The sequence below is a fragment of the Schistocerca serialis genome, chromosome 8 (assembly GCF_023864345.2).
Source record: "Schistocerca serialis cubense isolate TAMUIC-IGC-003099 chromosome 8, iqSchSeri2.2, whole genome shotgun sequence".
Taxonomy (NCBI): Eukaryota; Metazoa; Arthropoda; class Insecta; order Orthoptera; family Acrididae; genus Schistocerca; species Schistocerca serialis.
In genome coordinates this window covers 178,100,116-178,123,339 of record NC_064645.1, presented here as the reverse complement: position 1 = coordinate 178,123,339, position 23,224 = coordinate 178,100,116, and the positions used below count along the sequence as shown (strand labels likewise).

Below are 23,224 nucleotides of genomic sequence, written 5' to 3'. Positions count from 1 at the left end.
GCCTGGCCCGGCGCTGCCGGAGTTTTCGCAGGTTGCGGAATTAACTTCTGCTCGCCTCGGCCCTCCTATCTCGCCGGCTCCGGCCGGCCGACAGCGCCCACAGGAAAGTATAAATTAAGTGCGCGGGAAGGAACGCCTAACAAGATGCTCGCTCGCAGCCCCTAGTCGTACATCGCGCGCAGTGCCGCCGCTTCGTTCCCCCGCGGGACGTCTGGCGTCTGCAGTGGAGCAAAGGCGCGACTCTGTGCTGACAGACCTGATAGACGGTCCGGGTCCCAGCCATAAACATAGCGATACACACACACACACACATGTCAGTTCTAGTATAATATATTTGTCCAATAAATACCCGTTTATCATCTGCATTTCTTCTTGGTGTAGCAATTTTAATGGCCAGTAGTATATATATATATATATATATATATATATATATATATATGTGTGTGTGTGTGTGTGTGTGTGTGTATACAGGGTTATTACAAATTATTGAAGCGATTTCACAGCTCTACAATAACTTTATTATTTGAGATATTTTCACAATGCTTTGCACACACATACAAAAACTCAAAAAGTTTTTTTAGGCATTCACAAATGTTCGACGTGTGCCCCTTTAGTGATTCAGCAGACTTGAGCCAATAATCAAGTTCCTCCCACACTCGGCGCAGCATGTCCCCATCAATGAGTTTGAAAGCATAGTTGATGCGAGCTCGCAGTTCTGGCACGTTTCTTGGTAGAGGGGGTTTAAACACTGAATCTTTCACATAACCCTACAGAAAGAAATCGCACGGGGTTAAGTCGGGAGAGCGTGGAGGACATGACATAAATTGCTGATCATGATCTCCACCACGACCGATCCATGGGTTTTCCAATCGCCTGTTTAAGGAATGCCGAACATCATGATGGAATTGCGGTGGAGCACCATCCTGTTGAAAGATGAAGTCGGCGCTGTCGGTCTCCAGTTGTGGCATGAGCCAATTTTCCAGCATGTCCAGATACACGTGTCCTGTAACGTTTTTTTCGCAGAAGAAAAAGGGGCCATAAACTATAAACCGTGAGATTGCACAAAACACATTAACTTTTGGTGAATTGCGAATTTGCTGCATGAATGCGTGAGGATTCTCTACCACCCAGATTCGCACATTGTGTCTGTTCACTTCACCATTAAGAAAAAATGTTGCTTCATCACTGAAAACAAGTTTCGCACTGAACGCATCCTCTTCCATAAGCTGTTGCAACCGCGCCGAAAATTCAAAGCGTTTGACTTTGTCATCGGGCTTGTAGCAGTTGTAAACGGTAAGGCTTCTGCTTTAGCCTTTTCCGTAAGATTTTCCAAACCGTCGGCTGTGGTACGTTTAGCTTCCTGCTTGCTTTATTCGTCGACTTCCACGGGCTACGCGTGAAACTTGCCCGCACGCATTCAACCGTTTCTTCGCTCACTGCAGGCCGACCCGTTGATTTCCCCTTACAGAAGCATCCAAAAGCTTTAAACTGCGCGTACCATCGCCGAATGGAGTTAGCAGTTGGTGGATCTTTGTAGAACTTTGTCCTGAAGTGTCGTTGCACTGTTATGACTGGCTGATGTGAGTGCATTTCAAGTACGACATACGCTTTCTCGGCTCCTGTCGCCATTTTGTCTCACTGCGCTCTCGAGCGCTCTGGCGTCAGAAACCTGAAGTGCGGCTTCAGCCGAACAAAACTTTATGAGTTTTTCTACGTATCTGCAGTGTGTCGTGACCATATGTCAATGAACGGAGCTACTGTGAATTTACGAAATCGCTTCAATCATTTGTAATAGCCCTATATATATATATATATATATATATATATATATATATATATATATATATATATATATATATTCTGGCCATTAAAATTGCTACACCAAGAAGAAATGCAGATGATAAATTTTAATGGCCAGTAGTATATATATATATATATACACTCCTGGAAATGGAAAAAAGAACACATTGATACCGGTGTGTCAGACCCACCATACTTGCTCCGGACACTGCGAGAGGGCTGTACAAGCAATGATCACACGCACGGCACAGCGGACACACCAGGAACCGCGGTGTTGGCCGTCCAATGGCGCTAGCTGCGCAGCATTTGTGCACCGCCGCCGTCAGTGTCAGCCAGTTTGCCGTGGCATACGGAGCTCCATCGCAGTCTTTAACACTGGTAGCATGCCGCGACAGCGTGGACGTGAACCGTATGTGCAGTTGACGGACTTTGAGCGAGGGCGTATAGTGGGCATGCGGGAGGCCGGGTGGACGTACCGCCGAATTGCTCAACACGTGGGGCGTGAGGTCTCCACAGTACATCGATGTTGTCGCCAGTGGTCGGCAGAAGGTGCACGTGCCCGTCGACCTGGGACCGGACCGCAGCGACGCACGGATGCATGCCAAGACCGTAGGATCCTACGCAGTGCCGTAGGGGACCGCACCGCCACTTCTCCAGCAAATTAGGGACACTGTTGCTCCTGGGGTATCGGCGAGGACCATTCGCAACCGTCTCCATGAAGCTGGGCTACGGTCCCGCACACCGTTAGGCCGTCTTCCGCTCACGCCCCAACATCGTGCAGCCCGCCTCCAGTGGTGTCGCGACAGGCGTGAATGGAGGGACGAATGGAGACGTGTCGTCTTCAGCGATGAGAGTCGCTTCTGCCTTGGTGCCAATGATGGTCGTATGCGTGTTTGGCGCCGTGCAGGTGAGCGCCACAATCAGGACTGCATACGACCGAGGCACACAGGGCCAACACCCAGCATCATGGTGTGGGGAGCGATCTCCTACACTGACCGTACACCACTGGTGATCGTCGAGGGGACACTGAATAGTGCACGGTACATCCAAACCGTCATCGAACCCATCGTTCTACCATTCCTAGACCGGCAACGGAACTTGCTGTTCCAACAGGACAATGCACGTCCGCATGTATCCCGTGCCACCCAACGTGCTGTAGAAGGTGTAAGTCAACTACCCTGGTCAGCAGGATCTCCGGATCTGTCCCCCATTGAGCATGTTTGGGACTGGATGAAGCGTCGTCTCACGCGGTCTGCACGTCCAGCACGAACGCTGGTCCAACTGAGGCGCCAGGTGGAAATGGCATGGCAAGCCGTTCCACAGGACTACATCCAGCATCTCTACGATCGTCTCCATGGGAGAATAGCAGCCTGCATTGCTGCGAAAGGTGGATATACACTGTACTAGTGCCAACATTGTGCATGCTCTGTTGCCTGTGTCTATGTGCCTGTGGTTCTGTCAGTGTGATCATGTGATGTATCTGACCCCAGGAATGTGTCAATAAAGTTTCCCCTTCCTGGGGCAATGAATTCACGGTGTTCTTATTTCAATTTCCAGGAGTGTATTTATATTTATATATTTATATATTTATATATATATATACTACTGGCCATTAAAATTGCTACACCAAGAAGAAATGCAGATGATAAACGTTATTTAGCCCAATATCATTCGCTTCTGTGACAATGCCTTCGCAACAGTCAAGAACCCTTTAATATGGAATAATGAAAACGTAAAACACACAGCACACAAAACAGACCAATGCAGCAACACTTTCATCAGAGTTTACAGTCTGTTATGCCAGTGTGCACTGCAGCACGTAACAAATGCAGAACTGTTCCCTTAGAAGTGCTGTTCACCTAAGCCTTCCCCGGTTTGTCTGACAAACAGGTTCCAGGTGCTGTCTGTGGCTGATACTGTTGCTGAGCCACATGCAGTCCCCTTTGCTGTTTCAGAGGGAACCTTCAGCATGCAAGATGAGAACAATCACAGAGCGTGGGATTATTGGTAGTAGGGAGCTCCAGCGTTAGGCGCGCCCTGGGGAGCTTTAGCGACATGGCTGCCATGCACTCCGTGTGCATACCGGGTGGAGTCATTCCAGATGTGGAACGGGTACTCCCGGATGCCATGAGGAGCACAGGGTGCGGCTAACTGCAGGTGGTTGCTCATGTCGGTACCAATGATGTGTGTCACTTTGGAGCAGAAGAGATTCTCTCTCGTTTCGAGCGGCTAACAGATGCTGCCACTCTTGCTTGCATGATGAAGGCATAGCTCACTGTTTGCGTCATAGTCAACAGGAACGATTGCAGGCCTCTGGTACAGAGACGAATAGGTCAGGTGTCCACTATACGCAGGAGGCGGCGACACCGGTAGCAGGGGCTGTGTGGCGTGGACTGGACGGTTTTTTAGGTTAGAGGGTCTCGGAAAAACACAAGAAGGGCCTCACAAAGGGTGGAGGCTGAACACAGGAAGAAGGTAGAAACAGGAACCACTGCTATAACAGTTGTAAATCGTCGTAGCTGTGCTGGGAAAATACCAGAGCTCCAAGCCCTAATAGAAAGCATTGGTACTCAAATCATTATAGGCACTCAAAGCTGGCTAAATCCGGAAATATGCTCAGCCGAAATTTTTACAAAGACCCTAACTGTGTATCGAAAGGATAGGCTAAACACTGTTGGCGGTGGCTTCTTTGTTGCTGTTAGAAGTAGTTTTTCTTGTCGCGATATTGTAGTAGATAATTCCTGTGAGTCAGTATGGTCAGATGTCATTGTTAGCAACCGGAATAAAATAATAATTTTATCCTTCTATCGACCTCCAAGTTCAGATGATACAGTTGCTGAAAGTTTCATATAAAACTTGAGTTTGATTTCAAACACGTGCCCGACTCATGCGATAATAGTTGATGGTGACTTTAATTTACCCTCGATATTTTGGCGAAAATATATGTTTAATTCTGGAGGTACGCATAAAACATCATCCGAAATTGTGCTAAACGCATTCTTGAAAATTATTTCGAGCAGTTAGTTTAAGAGCCCACACGAATAGTAAACGGTTGTGAAAACACACTTGACCTCTCAGCAACAAATAATCCTGAGTTAATAACGAGCATCAAAACAGATACAGCGATTAGAGAACACAGGGTTTTCTTAGAGAGATTGAATATTTTAACCCCCAAATCCTCCAAAGATGATCGAAAAATACATCTATTCAAAAAAATAGATAAAAATTCACTTGACTCCTTCCTAAGAGACAATCTACACTCCTTCCAAATTAATGTGTAGACCAGATGGGGCTGGAATTCAAAGAAATAGTAGCGGCAGCCACTGAGAGATTTATAGCAAATAAATTAACAAACGACGGAGCTGGTCCTCCTTGGTCCAAAACGAGTCAGAACGCTGTTGCACAAACAACGAAACAAACATGCCAAATTTAAACTGACGAAAGATCCCCGTGGTTGGCCATCTTTTACAGAAACTCTAAATTTAGCGCGAACTTCAATGAGAGATGCTTATAATAGTTTAAAAACGGAACTTTGTCTCGAAACCTGGCAAAAAATCCAAAGAGATTCTGGTCGTATGTGAAGTATGTTGGCGGCAAGAAACAGTGTCTTCTCTGGGCAATAGCAATGGAGACACTATCGAACACAGTGCTGCCAAAGCAGAGTTACTAAACACAGCCTTCCGAAATGCCACACAAAAGAAGACGAAGTAAATAGTCCAGAATTCGAATCAAGAACAGCTGCCAACATGAGTAACGTAGAAGTAAATATCCCCGGAGTAGTGAAGCAAGTTAAATCACTTAAATAAAAGCAATTCTTTTGGTCCAGACTGTATACCAATTAGGTTCCTTTCAGAGTATGCGGATCCATTAGTTCCTTACTTAACAATCATGTACAACCGTTCGCTCGACGAAAGATACGCACCCAAAGACTGGAAAGTTGCACATGGTACAGCAATATTCAGGAAAGGAGGTAGGAGTAATCCATTTAATTACAGGCCCATATCATTAACGCCGATATGCAGCAGAATTTTAGAACATGTGTTCGAACATTCTGAATTACCTCGAAGAAAACGGTCTATTGACACACAGTCAGCGTGGGTTTAGAAAACATCGTTCATGTGAAACACAACTAGCTCTTCATTTGCATGATGCGTTGAGTGCATTTGACAAGGGATTTAAGATCGAATCTATATTTATGGATTTCCGGATGGCTTTTGACACTGTACCACACAAGCGGCTTGTAGTGAAATTGCGTGCATAAGGAATATCGGCTCAGTTATGTCATCAAGTAAAACAGAAGTGAGTTCTGGCGTTCACCGAAGTAGTGTTATAGGCCCTTTGCTGTTTATTATCTATATAAGCGATTTCGGAGACAATCTGAGCAGCCGTCTTAGGTTTCTTGCAGATGATGCTGTTGTTTATCGACTAATAACGTCATCAGAAGATCAGAACAAAGCGATTTAGAAAAGATATCTGACTAATGCAAAAATTGGCAGTTGACCCTAAATAACGAAAAGTTTGAGGTCATCCACATGAGTGCTAAAAAGAATCAGTTAAACTTCGGTTACACGATAAATCAGTCATATCTAAAGGTCGTAAATTCAACCGAATACCTAGGAATTACAATAACGAACGACTTAAATTGGAAGGAACACACAGGGAATGTCGTGGGGAAGGGTAACCAAAGGCTAGGTTTTATTGGCAGGACACTTAGAAAATGTAACAGATGTAGTAAGGAGACTGCCTACACTACGCTTGTCCGTCCTGTTTTAGAGTACTGCTGAGCAGTTTGGGATCCTTACCAGATAGGACTGACGGAGTACATCGAAAAAGTTCAAAGAAAGGCAGCACGTTTTGTATTATCACGAAATATGGAAGAGAGTGTCACAGAAAAGATACAGGATTTGGGCTGGAAGTCATAAAAGAAAGGCATTTTTCGTTGCGATATAATCTTCTCACGAAACTCCAATCACCAAGTTACTCCTTCGAATGCTAAAATATTTTGTTGACACCAACCTACATAGGGAGAAACGATCACCACGATAAAATAAGGGAAATCAGAGCTCGTACGGAAAGATATAGGTGTTCGTTATTTCCGCGCGCTATACGAGATCGGAATAATAGAAAATTATGAAGGCGGTTTGATGAACCCTCTGCCAGGCACTTAAGTGTAATTTGTAGAGTATCTATGTAGATGTAGATACAGATGTAGATGTAGATGTCAACCACTAGGAGACGGCAGAGTGTAGAACGACGCATCGTCGACTGTCTCACACGCTCAGCAATTGCAGGAATCTGACGTACTGCTTCCGAGGCTGCAACAATCATAGCAACCAGGTCCGTGCGAGTATCGAACGGAGTCTCGAAAATAGGCTCTGCACATACCCCTAGAAGAAGAAGTCCATTAGCGACATGTTTGGTGACCGAGCTGGCCATGGAAAAGAACCACCGCGATCAATCCTCTGTTGCCCAAATTGTATTTCAACGTGGTTCTACACATCGAATGCAAAGTTTACCGCGCCTCGACATGTTGAAACTGTATAAGCTGACGAATTCTCAGTGATGAATCTTCTAGGGATCTTTAGGATCGGTTGAAAGAACTTTTTGGATATGACACAATTCAGTGTACCAAGAAGTAGTTAAGTTCTAATCAGAAACTCGTTGATAGTACGAGCCCATACATTCAGTGTAAATGTTTGTTGACAGGATCGACACATCAAAGCGTTTGGATTTTTGTCATGCCATACTTGGCCATTTCTATTGTTGAACGTGACCTATCTTGCAAAAATGGCATCGTAGATAAAAACACGAAAGAAGGAAAAGTGTGGGTTTTCTATACATTGATGTAGAAACGAAACTGCAACCACCACTCGAAGTGGGTAGTATGTTGGACGGATGTTTGAACCTTCTGTAGATGGTGGAGGTGCAGTCGTTGTTAATATAAGACTCTCAAACCGATTTATTTGTGTTCACAGGTCTTGAAATGGGGTTCTAGCAACATCCAACAGACAGTACCTTCCATTCTAATAAACAAGATCCTAGTTCCTTGTAGGCGTAGAAGTACGGTGGTGTGGTTGTCACCGTTCGGAACAGCTAAGCTTAGCGCCGATGTAGTACTGTTCCATTGCATGCAGTGAAAACATACACGAGATACATATGGGTCAATTCTTTGTCAGTAAACCTATCCATAGTACGGTGTGTATCAGTGTTAATGAACCACTAACACTGCCGGAAAAGGAAACCCTGGGTAGAACCGAGCAGTACTCAATGTAAACTTGGGGCGGTGAGGTACGGAAGGCGTTACTGCTGTCAACAGAAGGTACCGTGAGCGAATGGGAAAAAGACACAAGGCGCATACCGTCGACATTTGCACTGCTTTACGTTATTTTCATTGCGATACAGACACGATGCTAATTGGCGTAAGACACCACACAAAATCCTATAATGATGAAACAATACGCCGGAGACCGTGGGTCCGTTATCCCAAAATGTTCAGAAGGTATCACTGAACGAACGCTGGAGAAATGCGGACACGGGGCTGTTTGCCGGATATTTGCGGATAGCACCTTTTTCAGGTACTGGCCGTGTTCAACAGTGGGACACAATTTATTACTTGTCTTTTTTCTGCCGCACTCTATATAGACAAATATGTATGAATATGTTAACTACACAGAAATCTAGTTTTCAGTTACCGCACAGCTAAGTATTGGCTATTTCTGAATATTCAGATTTGTTGATCATCTGTGAATACTTCGTGAAGCTAACGAGCATTTTACGGACTGTCTTTTACATCCTATCAGTTATTGTATAAATGTGATGTACTACTTGAAGTGGAAGCAGTTTCTCGCACCTGCAATGTGGAACACCTCTGTAATTTAATTTTACAATGAAAACCTATGTTTTAAAATTTAAAAATGAAAGCAATGTCCAACGTAATGGTGTATCAACCAGTTTCGGATGTGTTAATGAAATGTTAGCAAAAGTATTATCGCATATATTTTTTCCAGCTAAGAATTTTTCTATTAAGACAGTATTCAAAAAATTAAGTTTGAGGAACTAGGTTTCTGTTTTGTTTGAAGTGTTTGTACTGAGACATGCATGGATGCATATACTGTGATTGCTGGCTTATTCTGCGGCAAACCAACGAATTGTGCCTATTTATAGACTTGAAAACAACAATAATTTTCACCTTAAGCATCACACTGTCGGTTTTGATAGATACTTCGGGGAGCTAATAGTTCTCTCGACTTATGTAACATGGTAGATACGATTGCAGTTTCAGAAAAATGCCCATGAGGTACTTGTAACACTTAACTAGTAGATACGTGAGCGAGGTAGCAAGTTACTGCTGTATGTAGGTTAATTAGACAGTACCACTTGCAACCGCTGACGCGCTGCGTACGACTTGTGAAAATAAAAACATGGACTGCTGCTGCAAAACATATTGTTTCAGAAACATGCGTATATCTTTATTTTCACCCTCCATATACTCCCCTCCTTTATCGCTGCAACGTTCCATGCGAATTTTCCATTGGCGGAATCAGTTCAAAAATGGTTCAAATGGCTCTGAGCACTATGGGACTCAACTGCTGAGGTCATTAGTCCCCTAGAACTTAGAACTAGTTAAACCTAACTAACCTAAGGACGTCACAAACATCCATGCCCGAGGCAGGATTCGAACCTGCGACCGTAGCGGTCTTGCGGTTCCAGACTGCAGCGCCTTTAACCGCACGGCCACTTCGGCCGGCGCGGAAACAGTGCTGGGTATCTTCATCTGTGAGCTTGATGACTCACGCAGCTTTTTCTTTCACTACAGCAGACTGAAATCTTGTTCCTTTTAACGCAGATATGACCTTGCTGAATAGATATAACTCACAGGGTGCAAGGTCAGGCGAATAAGGTGAGTACTCCTAACACCGGAGTACTGTACTTATTAACAGGCAATGCTACATTATGAACTGGTGTGTTCTCTTGATGCACAAATGACTTGTTCTTCCACAATTCAGATAGCTTTTTGTTTCTTGTTTTCTCACGGAGCTGAGCAAGAACATCAAGGTAGTAATGTTAACTAATAGTTTCACCTTCAAGAAGCCAGTTAAGATACACAATTCCACGAATATCGAAATAAATTATAATCATTGCTTTGAATCTTGATTTGCTGAAAGCTAGGTCCTTGCATATGGATTGGCTCTTAGTTTTTGGACCATTAGTGAAAAATCAAAATTAGTTACATGTTATCATTGTTTCCAAGAAATTAGGATCGTTTTCAGTGGTATTCAAAGTTTCAGTACAAATGTTTTTACGATCGTCTCGTTGTTGGATCATAAGAATTTTCGGCCCTAATTAGGCACTCACTTTTCTCATGCGAAATTGGACATGTAAAATTTGCGTTGCGCTCTTTCTGTTAATACCAACAGTTTCAGCAATCTATCGAACACTGAACGACGTTCATATCTAACCAGATTACGTACTTTTTCGGTATTTTCATCCGTTTTTGATGCTGAAGGGTGTGCCGGGCATGAATCATCTCCTCCCCCATCCTGGAAACGTATGAGCCACTCAAAAACTAGCCTACCTGATACACAGTTTTTGCTATACAGTTATTTCATCAAAAGACAGGCTTCAAAAGCAGTTTTCACACATTTCATGTCAAATTTCACGATAATTTGTGGCTCTATTTTTTGTGTTAGCAGAAGAGCCAACACCGTGTTACTAGTGGAGGCCGAATGCACGTGTTTTAGCTCATGCAGGCTGGCGTGAAGAGGGAAGAACTATACTGACGTGAGGTCTGGAACATGATAATGAATGAGAATTCAGAAAGCGGACGTAATTAGTTTGATACTCAACTTTAATCCATTAATGATGAACGTCACTTTTGACGGTACATGATTCACAATATTATCTGTTCAGAATACATTCTTGAAGTAGTTATAGTAACTGAATATGGCGCCTTTCTAGGTCGTAGCAAATGATGTAGCTGAAGGCTATGCTAAACTGTCGTCTCTGAAAATGAGAGCGTATGTAGACAGTGAACCATCGCTAGCAAAGTCGGCTGTACAACTGGAGCGAGTGCTAGGGAGTCTCTCTAGACTAGACGTGCCGTGTGGTGGCGCTCGGTCTGCAATCACTGATAGTGGCGAAACGCGGGTCCGACGTATACCAACGGACCGCGACCGATTTAAAGGCTGCCACCTAGCAAGTGTGGTCTCTGCCGGTGACACCACACTATTATTACACCTGTCATTTTCCCAGCAAAATAGACAGCTCTTGCAAAAACAAAACGATCACCGCCACACTGGTAGATCTACAAATAAGAAATGCCGCATTCGACAGGGAAAACTTTAAGCTCCACAGCTGTTGGTCGTTTATCTTTGGTTTATCTGTGGCGCATGCGTACATACTCAGTAAGGAGACCCGTCCTTCAATAGTCATATCACGTATTGTTACGTAACCTTACGTGTCTGCAAGTCTTCGGAACACCATTCCCTGCCCCCCCCCCCCCCCCATCCAAAAAAACTGATGAAAGTTTTTCGGTGAAGTTCAGGTTCACCCTGTTTATTAAGCGGTCTAAATGGTTCAAATGGCTCTGAGCACTATGGGACTTAACATCTATGGTCATCAGTCCCCTAGAACTCAGAACTACTTAAACCTAACGAACCTAAGGACATCACACACATCCATGCCCGAGGCAGGATTCGAACCTGCGACCTTAGCAGTCGCGCGGCTCCGGACTGAGCGCCTAGAACCGCTAGACCACCGCGGCCGGCCATTAAGCGGTCTAGAAGGCCTTATTTGTAAAATATCCACAATGATGCCAGACTTGTTGAGGCTATTTATTTCCTTCATCAATAATCCATTAGGGTAATCACGCCTACATTCCGTCAGGTGCTCCACTGGTGTGTGACGGATACCTCGAGGCCCTTCGCATGCTGCGCTGTGCATCACATCAAAGGCTCGCCGCCCGTTGGACGGGACGGGACTGCAGCCGCCGCCGCAAGCGTCCCCTTTGTTCCAGCATCAAGGCCGCCCCCGGCATTCTACGCCAGAGGGCTTTGACGCACCTTATCTCTTCTCGGAGGGCATGCTCCGCGTGACACTCCCGTGGAATCTGATACCTGCACAGGTCGCGAGATAAGGCACGCTTTGTTCTGGCGGACACTCCGAGGTTACGCATATTTCACACACCATATATTCCTTGAAACGTGTGGAGTGTGTGTTTTGCGAACGTTTCACATACCAGCAGCGCTTTCTAGTTATTGATCTGTAGTTTCCGTCAGGACAAAGTTAGGTCACTTCCTGCGTGGTAGTAACAATGGGTTGCGGTGATCAATAACTAATGCAACACATTTTTTTTTTCTGAAAGCAATTTCTTTTTATTCAGGATTCCAATAGCCCATATTATTCCCCAGTCTTTTGGTTACAAAACCCTATTTTACATCATAATCTCCGTTCAATAAGACGGCCTTAGGTCGCCTTATTATAAGGACCTATACTCCGGCATGGTACCACACTGCTGGTCGACGTCACTTTCAATCTCTTACTGCAGCAATAAATTCCCTCCCTTACGTATCTCTCCTACAGAGTGCATTCTTCATTGGGCCTAGAAGACGGAAATCGTGATACGGGCTGTAGGATGGATGAGGAAGAACAGTCCAATGAAGTTTAGTGAGCTTCTCTCGGCTCCTCAGATTTGTGTACTGCCTTGCTCTGTCGTGGAGAACACGCTTAAGTCGAGTTTTCAGAGTTGATCATTGCACCATGAAGGTGGACATCGAACAGAATAACCCCTTCAGAATCTCAGAAGGAGGTCTCCATGACTTTACCGCTGAGAGTATGGCTTTGAACTTTTTCTTCGGAGCAGATGTGTTGTGGCGTCATTCCATTGATGGCCTTTCAGTTTCTGGTTCGAAGTGACGACTCCATTTTTCATCGCCTGTAACGATGTCCCACTACAGATTGTCACGTTTAGCCTAACTCGCAAGAGTTTCCCCATATGTGATCCTTCATTGCTGTTACGGTCTTCTGTTGTTCGGTAAGGAACCCAGCGGGCACATAGCTTTGAGGACCCCCACTGGTCGACGAATGTGTCAGCACTACCTACAAAGACGTCCAGCTGTGTAGCGAGGTGGTTCATTGTGATCCGTCGATCACTTAGAATGAAAGTGTCCACAAGATCCAACACTGCACGGTTCACAGCTGTGTGTGGTTGGCCGGCACACGGGAGGTCTACATCTACATCTACATCCATACTCCGCAATCCACCATACGGTGCATGGCGGAGGGTACCTCGTACCACAATTAGCATCTTCTCTCCTTGTTCCACTCCCAAACAGAACGAGGGAAAAATGACTGCCTATATGCCTCTGTATGAGCCCTAATCCCTCATATCTTATCTTTGTGGCTTTTCCGCGAAATATAAGTTGTCGACAGTAAAATTGTACTGCAGTCAGCCTCAAATGCTGGTTATCTAAACTTCCTCAGTAGCGATTCACGAAAAGAACTCCTCTCTTCCTCCAGAGACTCCCATCCGAGTTCCTGAAGCATTTCCGTAACACTCGCGTGATGATCAAACCTACCAGCAATAAATCTAGCAGCCCGCCTCCGAATTTCTTCTATGTCCTCCCTCAATCCGACCTGATAGGGATCCCAAATGCTCGAGCAGTACTCAATAATAGGTCGTATTAGTGTTTTATAAGCGGTCTCCTTTACAGCTGAACCACATCTTCCCAAAATTCTACCAATCAACCGAAGACGACTATCCGCCTTCCCCACAACTGCCATTACAAGCTTGTCCCACTTCATACCGCTCTGCAATGTGTCAAGCGCTAAACTACTAATGGAGTATTCAAACACTACGGGATTCTTTTTCCTACTCATCTGCCTTAATTTACATTTATCTATAATTAGAGTTAGCTGCCATTCTTTATGCCAGTCACAAATCCTGTCCAAGTCATCCTGTACCCTCCTACAGTCACTCAACGACGACAGCTTCCCGTACACCACAGCTTCATCAGCAAACAGTCGCACATTGCTATCCACCCTATCCAAAAGTTCATTTATGTAGATAGAAAACAACAGCGGACCTACTACATTTCCCTGGGGCACTCCAGATGATACCCTCACCTAGGATGAACACTCACCATCGACGACAACGTACTGGGTTCTATTACTTAAGAAGTCTTCGAGCCACTCACATATTTGGGAACCAGTCCCATATGTTCGTACCTTAGTTAGGCGTCTGCAATGGGGCACCGACTCAATATGGCATCCGTCTGATACCCTTCATCCATGGTTCACAAGATATTATGTGAAATGCAGTAGAGTATTCTCTGTAAAACCGAATTGGAATCCCATCAGGACCTGGCGATTTATTTATTTTCAACCCATTCAGCTGCTTCAAAACCCCAGGGATGTCTATCACTATGTCCTCCATACGGGAATCTGTGCGAGACTCAAACGGCGGTATGTTTATACGATCCTCTTGCGTGAAAGATTTCTCAAATGCAAAATTTAAAATTTCAGCTTTGGTTTTGCTGTCTTGCGTTGCCAGTGAGTGACTGGATGGAAGCCTTCGACCCGCTTACCGATTTTACGTAAGACCAGAATTTCCTTGGGTTTTCAGTAAGATCTCTTGATAAGGTATGACGGTAGAAGTGGTCCAAGAAGTTTGCGCGACCCTGTTGTGATGATATTTGTGATGCCACGGTTTCCCGTCCAAAGAAACTTAACGGGTGAGATGAATATGCCAGCTTATAGAGCACTAGTGTCTACGGTTCTTCTAAGCATCTGTCTCTGTTACACAGCTACTAAAAACGTGCACAGTTATAGTTGCAGACTACACCGGCGCCACAGAAAGTTTATTTTCACTATTTCATATAGTTGAAGAGTTACCGGGAAATGTGATCTAACAGCCAGAAAAGTCTCACTCCACTTTTTTCATCCATAGTGATCTATGTTGTATCGCCAATGCAGTTCTATGTACCTATCTTCAAATGCATGCTTCGTCTAGTTGAGAGGAGCGTCACTAAATGGTGCACGCTGCATGTCCAGAGTCCATTGTCCCTGAAGCTGATTTGCCTTGTTCTGTAGTTACGTGTTGCTGCTGCAGTAACATGATCTTTTCATTTGTCTTGAGAGCCGCTGTTGTTGTGTTGTACGTGAGCAGGTAAGAAACTTTTGGTGTAAGTGACTTTGCAAGGATCAATAGCAAAAGACAAAAATTTAGTGCAGCTTGTGCGAGCGGAATGCCATAAGAAACGAATAAAACATGAAAACTGAAATCAGCTAAAAGACAGACATTTTCTGAGGTTAGTAAGTTGTAACTTACTGCATACAGCCTGTTTATGTGATTAACTTTTGTTTCACTTGAATGTTTCTGCTAATTTTCTATTTCACCGAAATAAACATGAGTAATGTCTCACAAAAATTACACTTACTTCCTGTCTTGCATTTTGCTAGTGATCGAAAAGTTGCTAATAAGCTTTACCAGGCTGCATTTTTGAAGGATTTTCTAAACGTATCATTTCAAAAACCGCGAGCTGACATATGTAAAACATTTGATTCCCTGCACATTAAACAGAAGAGTCATGATGTGTGTGTAGCAATATCAACAAAACGTGATCTCGCATCATCGCCAAGTGAAGGCTGTATGCAAGGGCACCAAGAAAAATGCAAGAAGCAGCACTTTACTAGACAGTGACACATACGCAATAACGGTTCACTTACAGAAAGTGTTTTCCTGCAGAAAGTTACCCACATCAATACGTACTACTCTCGTCAACTTCCCTGTTATAGTTTCTGGATACGTGTTGGAGATACTACAGATTGCATTATTTGTGTGTGGTGTGAGGGCCAATCAGGAAGAGCAGGGAACCAGATGACATCCTGTCTCTTACAGGCATTAAATACAGTACTTCTCTAGACGTACAAATACACTCCTGGAAATGGAAAAAAGAACACATTGACACCGGTGTGTCAGACCCACCATACTTGCTCCGGACACTGCGAGAGGGCTGTACAAGCAATGATCACACGCACGGCACAGCGGACACACCAGGAACCGCGGTGTTGGCCGTCGAATGGCGCTAGCTGTGCAGCATTTGTGCACCGCCGCCGTCAGTGTCAGCCAGTTTGCCGTGGCATACGGAGCTCCATCGCAGTCTTTAACACTGGTAGCATGCCGCGACAGTGTGGACGTGAACCGTATGTGCAGTTGACGGACTTTGAGCGAGGGCGTATAGTGGGCATGCGGGAGGCCGGGTGGACGTACCGCCGAATTGCTCAACACGTGGGGCGTGAGGTCTCCACAGTACATCGATGTTGTCGCCAGTGGTCGGCGGAAGGTGCACGTGCCCGTCGACCTGGGACCGGACCGCAGCGACGCACGGATGCACGCCAAGACCGTAGGATCCTACGCAGTGCCGTAGGGGGCCGCACCGCCACTTCCCAGCAAATTAGGGACACTGTTGCTCCTGGGGTATCGGCGAGGACCATTCGCAACCGTCTCCATGAAGCTGGGCTACGGTCCCGCACACCATTAGGCCGTCTTCCGCTCACGCCCCAACATCGTGCAGCCCGCCTCCAGTGGTGTCGCGACAGGCGTGAATTGAGGGACGAATGGAGACGTGTCGTCTTCAGCGATGAGAGTCGCTTCTGCCTTGGTGCCAATGATGGTCGTATGCGTGTTTGGTGATGTGCAGGTGAGCGCCACAATCAGGACTGCATACGACCGAGGCACACAGGGCCAACACCCGGCATCATGGTGCGGGGAGCGATCTCCTACACTGGCCGTACACCACTGGTGATCGTCGAGGGTACACTGAATAGTGCACGGTACATCCAAACCGTCATCGAACCCATCGTTCTACCATTCCTAGACCGGCAAGGGAACTTGCTGTTCCAACAGGACAATGCACGTCCGCATGTATCCCGTGCCACCCAACGTGCTCTAGAAGGTGTAAGTCAACTACCCTGGCCAGCAAGATTTCCGGATCTGTCCCCCATTGAGCATGTTTGAGACTGGATGAAGCGTCGTCTCACGCGGTCTGCACGTCCAGCACGAACGCTGGTCCAACTGAGGTGCCAGGTGGAAATGGCATGGCAAGCCGTTCCACAGGACTACATCCAGCATCTCTACGATCGTCTCCATGGGAGAATAGCAGCCTGCATTGCTGCGAAAGGTTGATATACACTGTACTAGTGCCGACATTGTGCATGCTCTGTTGCCTGTGTCTATGTGCCTGTGGTTCTGTCAGTGTGATCATGTGATGTATCTGACCCCAGGAATGTGTCAATAAAGTTTCCCCTTCCTGGGACAATGCATTCACGGTGTTCTTATTTCAATTTCCAGGAGTGTACATTCTCTGTGTGTGAAATGACTATAGCACGAGCCTATCAAAAATCAGAATGCTTTTGGTTTCATGCTTTGTTCTTGTACCAAACAGCTTCTGCGGCATCGTAGATAATAAATTTCGGATTTCTGGATACTTCATTTTCATCATCGTGTCGTGACTTTGCGCTTATAGAAAACCGCGCAAGATGTTGTAGGCTGCAAACTGTAGAGGATGGGAAAGCTGCTATTGCTACCACAAGACCTCTGCGACCCTTCAAAATGCTGAACATGGGTGATAAAACCTTTTTTGATTTCGATCACCTTGCATGTACGTACATTGACACATCCAAATTAGGTATTTCCAAAGCTGCATGGCTGCGAGTCACCAAAAATCATAGAGTGATGGTTCAATACAAAATAAATTACAGTTATATTGGAGCTTGGGAACGTGTGTTATGATTGCAGGAATCACGAACACCCACTTAAGGAATGCATAACTTCAAGGCCTACATAAGAAGATACGCATCAATGAATTCAAAAAGAAAAATCTACTGTATGTCAGATGCTTGATTATGTGGATGAGGAAATCAAACAAATTTATTTAAGAATCCAGTCCATCTAAATGTGTACTTGTGGTGATGGTAGTGTACAAGGACTCAGATCTGTTTGATAATCACTATTGGATTTATACCTTTTCCAACTCTCTCAATTTATTCTATAAAACATACACGATTTTTGTAAACGTTTGTTAAGTATTATACAACTATCATGTTTCCCTTATTGACTAAATTTAAAAATTTAAAAACCTGTCATAGACCACTCATTAAGAGGTATAAGCGTACGTTAAGGGTTTAACACAATAAGACAAGAACTACAAGTACATATCTTGAGGCAGAGTAACTCGTGGCGCTGAAATCATTTACATTACTGTCATCAGGTAGACGAGACAGAGCACTTAGCGAATTACAACAAGCTTCAAATATAATTATTTCATACAATTTCTAAACTTTATGATTAGGCTTCGGTTGAATAATCCGAAACTAATAAAACCATCGTATAGGTTTTTACATGCTTAACATCAAATATTCACTCATTTGATCCCCTCTTACACATTCTTAAAAACAGCCGGGGGTAGAAGTTACCGGTGCTTAATATACCCCGACAGGAAACGCCGCAATAGATAGTAGGCATGTTAGGTCATAGCTGGCACCGACAACACAGCCTGAAGTATCAACATTGGCCCACCTACCAATTTCAGATTCAGATGGCTGATATTTGTCGCTGTAACGTCGCTACTCTTATTACCCGTGCACACAGGGCTCTTTCCTTCTACAGTGACCTTTGCCCCTCTCACAGCAGACGTCTCTTGCCTTGACCATAGTACATATTACTTGCTACATGTGACCGATTATTAGTATGTCCCTGAAGGTTGGGCAAAACAACATCTTTTGCTCCTGGTTGATAAGAACCTCAATACGCAGTACCCTAAAGAGTCAGATGATACCATGATAATTAGGTTATGAAACGACACTCTAAACATAGTTCAAAACGTTTATTCCTATTTGAGCACGGACGTAAAAGAAGACGGCAGAAGTAGATAGGCTGTGAAATTAGTTAGTGTCTCAGTAAAACTTGTAATTTTCGCGTAAAGAATTAAAAATTACTGTTTTGGGATTCGTTGTGTTCTCCCATGGGCAGACTGTCTCATTTGATTTTGAGGAAATTAAATTTTTTTTGCCTCTTATTCTCTGATATAACAGCTTAATAATGATGTGGTTTTACTTTCTCTGCTCACCATAGTCACTGAGATTAAAATTGAGTAAAACGCAGCACATACTTCGAGAAGTTTGCCGTAGAAAATTTCATCACTGGCCAGTTAAGATTTGGTGCATTTTAGATCACAAAATTTGTATACCACTTTGGGGTAACATGTCAAAGTGTACTCAAACCTAGAAAGACAGCCATGCCTCTTTACTGTTCCAAGTAAATACGTCACATATTTAGAAATTTTCCGGGATGTGTGACATGTAACACGTGGAGCTATTGCCCCGTGCTGTCACTTGTAACTTGTCGTACCACTCCTGTGGAAGCTACAGGAGTGTCGGCCGGATAACGGGCATGTCACACAATGTTCATTGCAAGGTGGCGGATCATATAAGGTATCGCGTAAGTGTGAATCACACCTAATGTCTCAACTATTATTTTTTATTTTCTGAGTTGTTGATTTTGAATGTGAGTCTTACGTATTTCATCCCAGACACAGAAAAATTGTATTCCAGAGAATTGATGGATAGCCTTGAAGCCTGGACTACACCAAAGGGCCCGCATATAACGAATTTATTAGGCAATTTTTTAAGTGTGAATGTAGTAACATCAAGTTTAATTAATGGAAGTAACTATTTACACATCGAAGAATACAGATTTTTCTGTTACAAATTAGTTAGAGAGGACAGACAGTGCAATGGATTATGGACAGTTCAGTTCCTTTCTGAGACTTTCCATCTTCAATGTTCCTGAAGTCATTGCTGAAGGAATGGTAAAAATCGCTCTTTTGTGCCGTCTTCACATACATTGTTGGCTACTTCGACATGCCGTTGCCAAGTTTAATAAGAGACGTAGCCTGTCTGTTGTGGTAATGAATTACTAGATCATAATATGGAATGTATTATAGAAATGTATTGCAGATCTTGCATCCCACAAGCTTTCCCAAAGTGTGAGCTGTTTTTTGAGTACGTCTTTTATGCACACTCTAGAAAACCTCTCCACCAGGTGGTATATAGGATTACTTGAATCCACAGAAATCGAACCACATCCACCGTATTAAAGATATCCCAAGAAAATTAACAAATTGTGATGTAAACTTCTTGCGGAAAAATTCCTCCGACAGATGACAGTTTGTGGTTCGAAACCAAAAAGTAAAAATTCAAAAATGTATCTTATATTGTGTGTGCTCAAGTCACCTTAGAATTTAACGAAAGAGGATTGTCGGAGATGGGTACAAACCAGCGGGAAGACAGAGAGAGTCAGAGATTAAATATGTAAATGAAAAGGAAATTGTAGGGAGCACATTGTGCTCATGTGGGACCGATCTAGATGTTTGTAAAACAATAAGCTGCTAGCCAAGATCGCAGGAATTCTTTCTATTCAGTGATTACAGGTTTTGGCGAAACTAAAGCCACCATCATCGGACCTTGTAACCTGTACGTGTCCTAAGATCCGATGATGGCTGCTTTAGTTCCGCCGAAACCGGCAATCATGGAATAAAAAGAATTCCAGCGATCTTGGCTACCAGTTTATTGTTTTGCAAATAAAAAGTAAATGTTCATTTATTTAAAAATAACCTTATTGTCCAAAATCAGTTATCAACCATAAGTCCACATTTAATGCCAGAATTACGATAAAATCGTATTGAAGTAAATTTTGACATTCTTAGAAAAACACTTTTTATTTTCCCCTCTTTGATATAAGATACGTTTCTTGTCTCTAAAACTTTGTCAGTTCACGGTTCATTGATGTGTCCTCGGAGTCTTTCGAGGTGGCATGCATTAATAAATCTTTTCTGTTTGCAAGCCGCGTCACTCAGAATAAAACGCTCAGCATTCTGATAGCTGCCTCCACCATCGTCATGAAGAGTTAAACTCACGGTGTGCTGGAACCTTGTGTGCTGGAACCTTCAAGAGAGGGCAAGAGTGACGCATCCACGGAAAGCGAGTTAGTCAGCTCCTAGCAGCCTAACACCACCGCGGCTGCTAGGCTAGCTATGCCGCGATGCTCTCTGTTGGCGGACAACGCTGAAACCATTACTTGTACGTCTGTTAATCCCATGTGCCATATGCCTTCATCAGATCAAAATTAACGTTTTTCCAGGCGTGATAATTTTTTTCCGGCAGTATATTTCGTGAATTGTTTTTATATGTTCAACAGTGGATGTCATTATGAACGAACAATTCGGAACACATTTTTGAACTTATTTAATTACCTGTGGAAAGTTTATTGACTAAATATTTTATAGAACTGATGATGACCTATTTGAATGTAACTGGTAGTCAATAAAAAATCCCTGGTAATGAAGGGTTTTTTAATTTCATACGTGACCGGTGTTTCGTTGCAGGAATGCTGCTTGGTTATGTACACGGCAGAGTGCACTCGGGGCTGCGTGTGCAGGCAGCACGAGGGTAACTAACGGCGCTCCCCACCTCCCCTGCTGGATTTTCCCCCCCAAGCAGCGCCGGCTCATTAATTATACAGGGCCTGACGCGCCCTTCGCCCTTCGCCCCCGCCACGCTGCAGCAGGTGGCTGCATTCGCCGAAGCACCTCTTTCGGTCGACCCTCCAGATTCCTTTTGGAACGGCCCCCAGTCACTACACATTATTCAGCACTTGCTGGCGACGTATAGCCTTACCTTCAGCTCCACTCAACACTTTTTCCTTCCTCCGGTGGCCCGTAGCACTGCGCAGTATGTTTTAACCGTTTTATCCACAAGGAACTGTGAAATCCTGTGCAAATCAACATCTACCTGCAGCTCGAATTCAAGAGTTGACAATTTTTTTAACGGTAACGGAGTGTGGGGTTAGATGACACGAGATTAGGTTATTACATTGAGGCTTCCAGGAGCAAAGCTTTCTGGGAAACGCAGAGTCAAGAGACTGTCATTATCTTCAACCATTCCAGTTTCCGCTACGCTCAGTATGTGTCTAGATTTGCTTTGCAGAAAAATTTAAAACTATGCAGTCTGAGGTAGAAATTAGTCCTACGCTGAAACTGTAATTCCTCAATGTATCGTCATTGTAAAAGCTTACCGAACTCATTGATATCTCCTATGACCTTTTTCTTTTCGCTCATTTGCTAGCGTCTCAATATTGTCTCGCACTCTGTTCCGTCGTAGCCGTGTTAGAGAGCAGATATGTGAACTCCGTTATAGTTAAAAAGCCGGCCGCTGTGGCCTTGCGGTTCTAGGCGCTTCAGTCCGGAACCGCGGGACTGCTACGGTCGCAGGTTCGAATCCTGCCTCGGGCATGGATGTGTGTGATGTCCTTAGGTTAGTTAGGTTTAAGTAGTTCTAAGTTCTAGGGGACTCATGACCTAAGATGTTAAGTCCCATGGTGCTCAGAGCCATTTGAACCATTATTTTATAAAACTTCCTGGCAGATTAAAACTGTGTGCCCGACCGAGACTCGAACTCGGGAAATTTGCCTTTCGCGGGCAAGTGCTCTACCAACTGAGCTACCGAAGCACGACTCACGTCCGGTACTCACAGCTTTACTTCTGCCAGTACCTCGTCTCCTACCTTCCAAACTTTACAGAAGCTCTCCTGCAGGAGAGCTTCTGTAAAGTTTGGAAGGTAGGAGACGAGGTACTGGCAGAAGTAAAGCTGTGAGTACAGGACGTGAGTCGTGCTTCGGTAGCTCAGTTGGTAGAGCACTTGCCCGCAAAAGGCAAAGGTCCCGAGTTCGAGTCTCGGTCGGGCACACAGTTTTAATCTGCCAGGAAGTTTCATATCAGCGCACACTCCGCTGCAGAGTGAAAATCTCATTCTGGAAACATCCCCCAGGCTTTGGCTAAGTCATGTCTCCGCAATATCCTTTCTTTCAGGAGTGCTAGTTCTGCAAGGTTCGCAGGAGAGCTTCTGTAAAGTTTGGAAGGTAGGAGACGAGGTACTGGCAGAAGTAAAGCTGTGAGTACCGGACGTGAGTCGTGCTTCGGTAGCTCAGTTGGTAGAGCACTTGCCCGCAAAAGGCAAAGGTCCCGAGTTCGAGTCTCGGTCGGGCACACAGTTTTAATCTGCCAGGAAGTTTCATATCAGCGCACACTCCGCTGCAGAGTGAAAATCTCATTCTGGAAACATCCCCCAGGCTTTGGCTAAGTCATGTCTCCGCAATATCCTTTCTTTCAGGAGTGCTAGTTCTGCAAGGTTCGCAGGAGAGCTTCTGTAAAGTTTGGAAGGTAGGAGACGAGGTACTGGCAGAAGTAAAGCTGTGAGTACCGGACGTGAGTCGTGCTTCGGTAGCTCAGTTGGTAGAGCACTTGCCCGCGAAAGGCAAAGGTCCCGAGTTCGAGTCTCGGTCGGGCACACAGTTTTAATCTGCCAGGAA

At 44.6% G+C, this 23,224-nt stretch overlaps 2 non-coding genes across 2 annotated transcripts; both read left to right on the top strand.

Annotated features, from left to right (window-relative positions):
- Window positions 1–22,526: 22,526 nt before the first annotated feature.
- On the top strand, window positions 22,527–22,601 carry Trnal-caa (transfer RNA leucine (anticodon CAA)). The gene has a single exon. It is a non-coding gene; the product is annotated as a tRNA-Leu (tRNA).
- Window positions 22,602–22,827: 226 nt separating this feature from the next.
- On the top strand, window positions 22,828–22,902 carry Trnal-caa (transfer RNA leucine (anticodon CAA)). The gene has a single exon. It is a non-coding gene; the product is annotated as a tRNA-Leu (tRNA).
- Window positions 22,903–23,224: the final 322 nt, after the last annotated feature.